At 46.9% G+C, this 9,260-nt stretch overlaps 1 pseudogene; it reads left to right on the top strand.

Moving 5' to 3' along the window:
- Nucleotides 1-1,077, top strand: LOC121458208 (annotated as a pseudogene).
- Nucleotides 1,078-9,260: the final 8,183 nt, after the last annotated feature.

Below are 9,260 nucleotides of genomic sequence, written 5' to 3'. Positions count from 1 at the left end.
ATGAAGAGCGAGCGGGAGCGAAGTGACTGGCAGCGACACCGGGCGGACGACAAACTGGCGACCATGGTGGTGAAGCAGGGGCGTCTGAGCCCCGAACCAGTCACGCAGTCCCAGCCTCTAACCTGTCCTCGCCGGGCGCTGAGACAGGCTGCGGTGGCCACCGCGGGGGTCGAGCCCGGGGGGCGAGGCGGTCCCCGTTAAAAAAGAAAAACAAGTTCTCAGAGAGAAACAAGTCTCCACCGACTGAGAGAAGCCGGAGTCTCCACTATGTCATGATTACAGTGAAGCAGGAACGTGAGGACCATCCATGGAGAGGAGGAGAGGATGGACCGCACCAGGAGCCATCAGAACAGGAACAAAGGAGAGCTCGTAGTAACAGGGAGAGAGACAGGCACCGGGACCATTCCCGCCAAAGAAGTAGCTCCGGTGAGAGGCAAGTCAGTGGACAGGGCCGGGACCAGACAGCCAGATTCTACAGGCCCAGAAAAAAGAGAGGGACTGTTATAATGCCAGGCACCGGGAGCATCGCCAGCAGAATGAAGGTGCTGGCAGTGAGGCTCAGGAGGTGATCCCTCGCCCTGCTGGTAACAGAAGCAAAGAGGTGTCTGTCAAAGAAAAACCAAGCTTTGAACTTTCTGGGGCACTTCTTGAGGACACCAGTACCTTCTGGGATGTGGTTATTAAGTACAACGAGTCCCCAGAAGCACGGATCCCCCAAAACGGTGGCGTCTCTACCCCTTTAAAAATGATGAGCTACTTCCGGTCATGTTCATCCATTGGCGGAGTGCTTACCTTCTGGGTCGAGATCGCTGCACCTCCGACATTCCCATCGAGCTGACGGCACGGTTGGTCGAAGAGTGAAGCCCTGCATCATTGACCTTGGCTCAGGCAACGGAACCTTCTTGAATACCAAAGCGTATTAAGCCACAGAGATACTATGAACTGAAAGAAAAAGATGTCTTTAAATTTGGGTTCAGTAGCAGAGAATACATCTTGCTCCATGAGTCTTCAGACCCCTCTGAAGTAGACAGGAAGGAAGATGAGGATGACGAGGAGGAAATGGTGCCTGACAGCTAGGAGCTGAGAAGCACCCACCACACACGCTGTTAGAAACCATTTCTACTGGAGGCCGTGGGGTTGACTCTGGAGCTCCTCTTCTTGCCTTAAGTCTTTGCTCTGTTGCTGCCCAGCTTGTGTTGCAGTATGAGAACTCTCACTTCGTTTTTTTTTTGTCGAACTTGACACAGCAGCTGCCTGCCTGTGGGCGCTTGTTTTCAGAACAATCGCATGTCAAGTTTTGGTCAAAGTGTATGGTTGTAGTGGGTGCCTTCAAAACCATGCAGGGGGCTTTAGTATTACTGATTGGGAGCAGGTAAAGGCTGACCTTCAAAAAGTATTGAAAGAGCAAGGGCCAGAAGAATTTCCCATAGCGATATTTTCACTATGGCGCTTAGTCAGAGATGCTCTTCTCAGTGATGATGTAAAAGTAAAAGAGCAATTAAGAGAATTCGAACAAAACCTTTGAGGAGATTCAGGATGTAGAATCTGTGGGTTCTCTTAAGAGTTTTGAGGAGCAGGAAGTTACAAGTCCTAAAGGAGATATAGAAGAGGAAGAAGAACCTTTAGAAAGGGAGATTATACTGCTAAAAAAAGAAGAAAGGCAGCTTTGCTGAGCCTGTCTTTCCAGAGGAGATTGTTGTTATGGATAGGTGAAGTGCAGGATGCGCAGTGCCATCCACTTCTCCCTGAAATACTTCTATCTTTGGTATTAAGAAAAAGTCTGATAAATGGAGGTTGCTGCAAGATCTTAGAGCAGCAAATGATTGTATGGAAATAATGGGGGCAACCCAACCTGGGTTGCCTCAGCCTGTGGGAATTCCTACGGGAGTCTTAAAACCACTTTTTGACATTCTGCTGGGGAATCCAGACCAAATCTCCTTCTGTAAGTTGACACCCCAGGCAAGGCAATGTATTACTTTAATTGAAGAAAAGCTTGCCTCTGCTCATATTCTATATATAAAGTCAGCCTCTGCTGTTGATAATTTTTCCCCTCTCAGTATAGTCTTACTGGAGTTTTCTGGCAGCAAGGAACCATCCTATGGTCCTTGTCACCTGTAAAAATTGCTATCTCGTATCCATCAGCTGTGCTATGTGTTATTCAGAAAGGGTATAAACTTAGTTTGCAAACCTTTGGAATGTTACCTGATAAGGTTATTACACCATATACCCAGGCAGAAATAACTTGGCTGCAAAATTTTGCTGATTAGACCTTGTTTTTAAGCACTAATTCCTGCAGGTTTGATAATCATTATCCTTCTGATAAGTTGGTCACTTTTTTTTTCTCAAAAATCATCTGGTATGCTTCCCTAAAGTTATTTCTTTGTAACCTGTAGCAGGGGCATGGAATGTGTTTACTGATGGGTCTTCCACTAAGAGAGCTGTGGTGGCCTCCCTCCTGATTTTGATATTCAGCCTGTTAATGCTAAATCTGCTCAGGTCGCTGAATTGGTCGCTGTACAAATGACCCTAAAGAAATATGCTGATATTCCATATAACCTTTTTACTGACAGTCAATATATATATAAGCAAAATTCTTTCATCTTTGGAAACTGCAGCTTATATTGCTTCTGTATCTCAAGTCCAGATGCAGTTATTGGCTATTCAAACATTGCTTTGGGCCCGATCTGTTCCCATTTACGAGGGCATTTGCAGGCTCATACTGACCTCCCTGGTCCCTTGAGTGAGGGGAATGCATTGGCTGATCAGCTTACCCACCAAATTTGTGTAGTTAGTCAAGAATCTTAAGAAGCTGCAGAAAAAGCTCATAATCGTTTTCATCTCAATGCTGAATCTTTAAGATTTCATTTTAAGATATCTCGAGAGCAAGCCACTGATAATTGTTAAAAAAATGCTCTTTGTGTACAGAACTTTTAGCTGTTCCCCATTTGAGAGTTAATCCTCGTGGGCTTGCTCCCAATCATTTATGGCAAATGGATGTTACCCATGTTCCTTCTTTTGGTTGTATACAATATGTTCACGTAATCATGGACACATATTCTCATCTTATTTTTGCCTCAGCCCATACAGGAGAAGAATTACAGGATGTTAGAAGTCATTGTCTCCAGGCTTTTGCCTACATGGGAGTTCCAAAAACTGTAAAAACTAATAATGGGCCAGCCTACACCACACTGGCTTTGCTAGATTTTGCTCTGAGTTCTCTATTTCTCATAAAACAGGAATATCTTATAATCTTCAAGGTCAAGCAAAGCCTATTTGCATAAAACACAAAAAGAGGGAATATGGTTCCACCCCCAGAGACCTTTTGTCTTTTATTTTATACATTTTGATGCTCAATCTCATACCACTGCTGACCATGTCTACATAATAAAAAAAAATACCATTCCAAATAAGGAGGCTAAGATGCAGAAGGATTAGTTACAGGGACACACACAGCTACAACTGGGAAGCTGAGGGAAAGTTCATTTAGAGTTCTTTACCTAAGCACTGTGCATACCATTTGCCAAAGCAGCTTTAATGAGTTCTAGGCCAGCTACAGCTACATAGTTAAGCCTCTAATCTCAAAACAAATAAACAAAAACAACCAAGAAATAACCTTAAAACTAAAACAATGTCTAGAGGAAAACCAGAGAAGTGAATTGGGGCAAAATACATATGGAGGGCTGGCAAGATGGTTCACTGGGTAAAATACTTGCTGTGCTGTAGCGCGCACCATGGCACTGTCATGTCGTGGGCACGGAGCCTGGGCGCCGTTTGCTGTTCCACGTCAAACTTGAGAGAACTTGTGCACATGCGCACAAGCTCCCCCTCCAGCGCGGGGAGTCTTTCGATCTGGCCATCCGATCTGGCCAATCATTATTTAGCACGTTTATCGCTCCATTCTGGCCTGAGCCATTGGGTTGATGACACATCAGGGCTTTGTCTGGCACCGTATATATTCTTCTGCTTCCACGGGGACGGGGTCTTCTTGCCTCTTTCAAACCTCAAGTGTAAGTGCTCCAATAAAGGGCGTTCTGAGAAGGATCCTGTTGCAGTCGTCTCTTCTGCTGGCAGTAGCGGCGTGCTGCAAGTGGTGCCGAACCCCGGGACTTCCATCACGGCATCAGGCAGAGACCCCTGCGGAAGCAGGAGGATTCAGAACTTAGACGCTCGGAGCGGCGGCGCCGGTGAGTTCTCCGTGAGTATTACTTCTGACGTGCTGAGTGGAGGAGTGAATCCGCTCTGGGGAGCCCCTGTCATTCGGGGTATGGTCGTCTTGGTGCTGACCCATTGCCTTTTTTCCACGTTTTCATAGAGCCGGTCAAGAGTGTATTTGCTGGGACCGGCAGTAAGTGAAACTGAAAGTAAGCCCGGTGTAGATAGGTAGGCATTTCAACTCGTGCATAAGGTGTGCAGATAACGTACAGCATGGGAAATGTAGCATCTGGACCCGCTGGCATGGCGCCTTTCTCGCGCCCTATCCAGAGGCTGCTTAGGGACCGAGATCTAAAAATCTCCGAGGGTACCGTAAGAAAGTTTTTGGAGGATGTGGATCGAGTAGCACCGTGGTTTGGAGGTTTGGGGGACATCAATCTTCCCTGCTGGAACAAGCTAGGTAGGGCCCTTGAGACAGCAAAGGCAGAGGGTAAGCTTCGGCCGGGAAGTCATCCATTATGGAAATTGGTACGAGCCTGTTTGCGGACGGGAAATGCATCGAGGCAGTAAAAGAAGGCAAAAGAGCGCTTTCAGACTACCAGGATAGCATGTCGGAGCTAGATACCAAGGAAGAAATGACAGGAGAACACAAAAAACATAGGCCTAAGGAGGGCGACAAAAGCTCTCGGAAAAGGGAGGGCGACAAGAGCTCTCGGAAGAGGGAAGAGAAAGCTCCAGAGAAAGACAGGGAGCTAGAGGATACGCGGTATCCACTCTTGGAGGAATTTCCTAAATTTTGTATAGATGAGTCCTCCGAGGATGAGGACCAATTAGAGGTGGAGGAGGAAGGTCTAGAGGAAGATCTAGAGGAAGCTGCAGTTCAGTATGAACGGGGACAGTGTAGTCCGGAGCGTACTAAGCCTCCGCCATATGATTCACCTAGAGCTAGTGGTACCAGGAGTGGCCCAACGGCACCTCCTGCCACGTCAGCTTCCTTCATTAAGCCTGGCACATGGAGCCGATTGGCTGCTGCGTTCCCCGTCTTTCAGGATCCCAACACAGGGCAGAGGTTTCATGAGCCAGTTGCTTATAAACAGTTGAAGGACTTGGCTGAGGCCACACAGACTTATGGAGTGTCTGCGAGCTTCACGCTCGGACTTGTAGAGCGCCTAGGACAATCGGCAATGACACCTGCCGATTGGATGAGTACTGTTAAGGCGTGTGTTACTTTAGGCCAATACTTGGACTTCAGGTCCATTTACACCGACTATGCTTATGCACAGGCCCGTATTAATGCAGATAACGGCAATGCTGCCTGGACGGCAGACATGTTACTAGGTCAAGGACAGTGGATAAACAATCAGACCGTGTTTCCTATTCAAGTTTACCAACAAATTAATGAAATAGCCATACGAGCCTGGAAAACCCTGCCTAACAGGGGCCAAGTGTCGGGTAATTTAACCAAGATAATACAAGGACGAGCAGAGCCATTTTCAGACTTTGTCACTCGAATGATGAAGGCAGCAGGAAGAGTATTTAGCGACATGGACCAGTGTATGCCCTTAGTAGAGCAACTCGTCTATGAACAATGTACCAAAGAATGTAGGAGAGCAATCACCCCCTGGAAAGGAAAAGGACTCCAAGCATGGATGAAAGCTTGCAGGGAAATAGGAGGGCCATTGACTAATTCTGGACTGGCAGCTGCTGTTTTGCCTGCTGCCCGGATGTCTGGCAATAGGCCAGGAGTCTGTTTTAAATGTGGCCAGCCGGGTCATATAAGAAAAACATGTCCGAATGGAGAAGGGAGGCAGGGAGGTGGAGGACATCAACCAGGCCTCTGTCCGAGATGCAAAAAGGGGAGGCATTGGGGAAATGAATGCCGGTCGGTGAAAGACATCAATGGCCGGCCCATTACTAATCCATCAGATTCTGGCCGGCCCATTACTAATCCACCAGGTTCAACAAACGACAAGAGGGGCCCACGTCCCCAGGACCCTCAAATGTATGGGGCATTGCAAGATCAGGCAGAGCAGCCACCTCAGAAACCCGAAGGGCAACCAGGGGCTCTGCAGGGTTGGACATCTGTGCCGCCACCAGGCTGGTATTGACACCACAAATGGGAGTGCAGCCCATCGAGTCAGACTTTAAAGGTCCGTTGCCTAGAGACACTGTGGGCTTACTGTTAGGATGTTCATCATCTGCTCTGAGAGGGCTGGTAGTAACCCCGGGTGTTATAGACCCTGATTATACTGGCATAGTTAAGATCATGTGTTCCTCCCCAAGGAGCATTACAGCTATTTCCCCAGGGGATCGCATAGCTCAAATGTTGATCTTGCCTAGTCTGCATAACCATTTTCCAGCCAAGGCTATGAATAGAGGGGATCAAGGGTTTGGATCCACTGGCACAGATCTTGTTTGTCTGTCTATGGGTTTAGATCAAAGACCGATCATAGCCCTTAATATAGAAGGCAAAACGTTTCAAGGCTTGCTGGACACAGGTGCAGACCGCAGCATTATTAGAGAGGGGGATTGGCCGAAGCGGTGGCCTCTTCAGCTATCATCTCAAACATTACAGGGCCTGGGGTATGCCAATATGCCAAAGGTCAGTGCTAAAGAATTAACTTGGACATATGAAGAAGGCCAAAGGGACTATTTCAACCTTTCGTGCTTGATCTCCCCATTTCCTTATGGGGGCGAGATGTTTTGAGTCAGATGAGAATAAAACTTGTTACACAGTATTCAGATGTTAGTCAACAGTTAATGCTGCAGTCCGGATATGTTCCAGGCAAGGGACTAGGGAAGGGGCTTCAGGGCACCCCTGAACCGATTATGCCTTCAATGAGTCCTGGACGTCAAGGCCTGGGTTTTTCCTAGGGGCCACTGAGGATGCCATCCCTATACCCTGGACCACTGACATCCCGGTCTGGGTCCCTCAGTGGCCCCTTTCTAGAGAAAAATTGGAGGCAGCACAAGAATTGGTAAAAGAGCAACTTGCTCTGGGGCACCTGGAGATGTCTCAATCTCCTTGGAATACGCCTATTTTTGTGATCAAGAAAAAATCAGGGAAATGGAGGCTCCTACATGACCTTAGAGCAGTTAATCAGCAAATGCAGTTATTTGGATCAGTGCAAAGGGGATTGCCTTTGCTTTCTAGCCTTCCTAGAGATTGGCCGATCATTATTATTGATATAAAGGATTGCTTTTTCTCGATACCCTTGAACAAGGAGGATTGTCCTCGGTTTGCATTTACAATTCCATCCGTTAGTCATGAACAACCTGATGCAAGGTATCAATGGAGGGTTTTGCCCCCAAGGAATGGCCAATAGCCCTACCATGTGCGAGTTGTTTGTTCAAAAGGCCTTGGAGCCAGTGCGCTTAAAATTTCCAAATTTGAGATTATGCCATTATATGGATGATATCTTGATAGCTGCCCCTACTAATGATGTGCTTGATTTGGCGTTTTCTACCACCGTTGATGCACTTAGGAAATGTGGGCTGGAAATTGCTCCTGAAAAGGTACAGAAGGAAGAGGTGGGACGATTTCTGGGAGCTATTATAACCCCACAAGCTATAAGACCGCAGAAAATAAGTCTGAGACTTGACAATCTTAAAACACTTAATGATTTTCAAAGATTGCTAGGTGATATCAACTGGCTTCAGCCGTACCTTCGGCTCACTACAGCTGAGTTGAGACCCCTATTTAAAATTTTGGAGGGAGACCCAAGAGTGACGTCCCCTCGAATGCTGACACAGGACGCAAGAGAGGCCTTGGTGAGGGTTGAACAGGCCATTCAGAATGCACAGTTAAGACGATATGATGCGAATAAACAATTAGTGTTGTGTGTTTTGCATACTAAGTCAGCACCCACAGCTGTCCTTTGGCAAGATGGGCCTTTGTTATGGATACATGCTCATGCCTCCATTCGCAAAACAATTGAGTATTTCCCCACGGCTGTGGCGTCTATTGCCATGATGGGTATAAAGATGTCTTTAACACATTTTGCTATGCAACCACAGTTGTTGATCCAGCCATATTCCCCTAAACAAATACAAGTCTTGAGTGCAACACTAGATGATTGGGCTGTTTTTGTCTGTGCATTTTCTGGAAGGTTTGATAATCATTATCCATCGGATAAACTGTTACATTTTGTCATGAATCATCCAGTTATTTTTCCTAAGGTGACCAAGCCTTGCCCCTTGGATAATGCAGTTACTGTATATACTGATGGGTCAAGTTCTGGTGTGGGTGCCTATGTTGTCCAGGGAGGGGAGACAGTCATTAAACATTTTGAGCCAAATAGGCCACAACTAGTAGAGTGTCAAATGGTTCTGGAGGTGTTTCTCACCTTTACAGGTCCTCTTAATATTTACTCAGATTCCCATTATGTGGTCAATGCTATAAATCAACTTGAATCTTCTGCAGTGATCTCTGACAGGAGCCCCGTGGTCTCCATTCTGTTGTCCATATGTGATACCATTAGAAAGAGGTCGCATCCTTTTCACATGGCTCATATACGAGCGCACACACTGCTGCCAGGTCCTATGGCAGAGGCCAATGCTCGCGCCGACGAAGCCACCCGAGCTTTTCCAATGATAACATCAGATCCTTTTTCAGCAGCACGCCAATTTCACGAGTTATATCATGTGCCCGCCAGAACACTAACGCTTAAATTTAAAATTCCTAGACAAGCGGCTAGGGACATAGTTAAATCTTGCCAGGCCTGTGTCCCTTTTCACTACCCCCCACATGTTGGAGTCAATCCAAAAGGCCTGCTGCCAGGTGACCTCTGGCAAATGGATGTCACCCATGTACCTAGTTTTGGCCGTATGCAATACGTGCATGTATCAGTTGATACTTGTTCTGGTGTGATCCATGCATCACCCTTTACAGGTGAAAAGGTGGTTAATGTTATAACTCATTGCCTGGAGGCATGGGCCGCTTGGGGTAAACCCAAACGCTTAAAAACTGATAATGGTCCTGCGTATGCCTCCAAAACCTTTCAGCAGTTTTGCTCTCAGATGGGTGTTTGCCATCACACTGGCCTGCCGTACAATCCACAAGGGCAAGGCATTGTAGAACGGGCTAATCGCTCGTTAAAGGAAATGTT

The sequence above is a fragment of the Microtus oregoni genome, unplaced genomic scaffold, assembly GCF_018167655.1.
Source record: "Microtus oregoni isolate MIOR12 unplaced genomic scaffold, Mior012 000017F_ref0000208, whole genome shotgun sequence".
In the NCBI taxonomy this organism is placed as follows: domain Eukaryota; kingdom Metazoa; phylum Chordata; class Mammalia; order Rodentia; family Cricetidae; genus Microtus; species Microtus oregoni.
The sequence above is the reverse complement of the archived record's forward strand: the minus strand, read 5'-3'. Positions and strand labels throughout refer to the sequence as shown.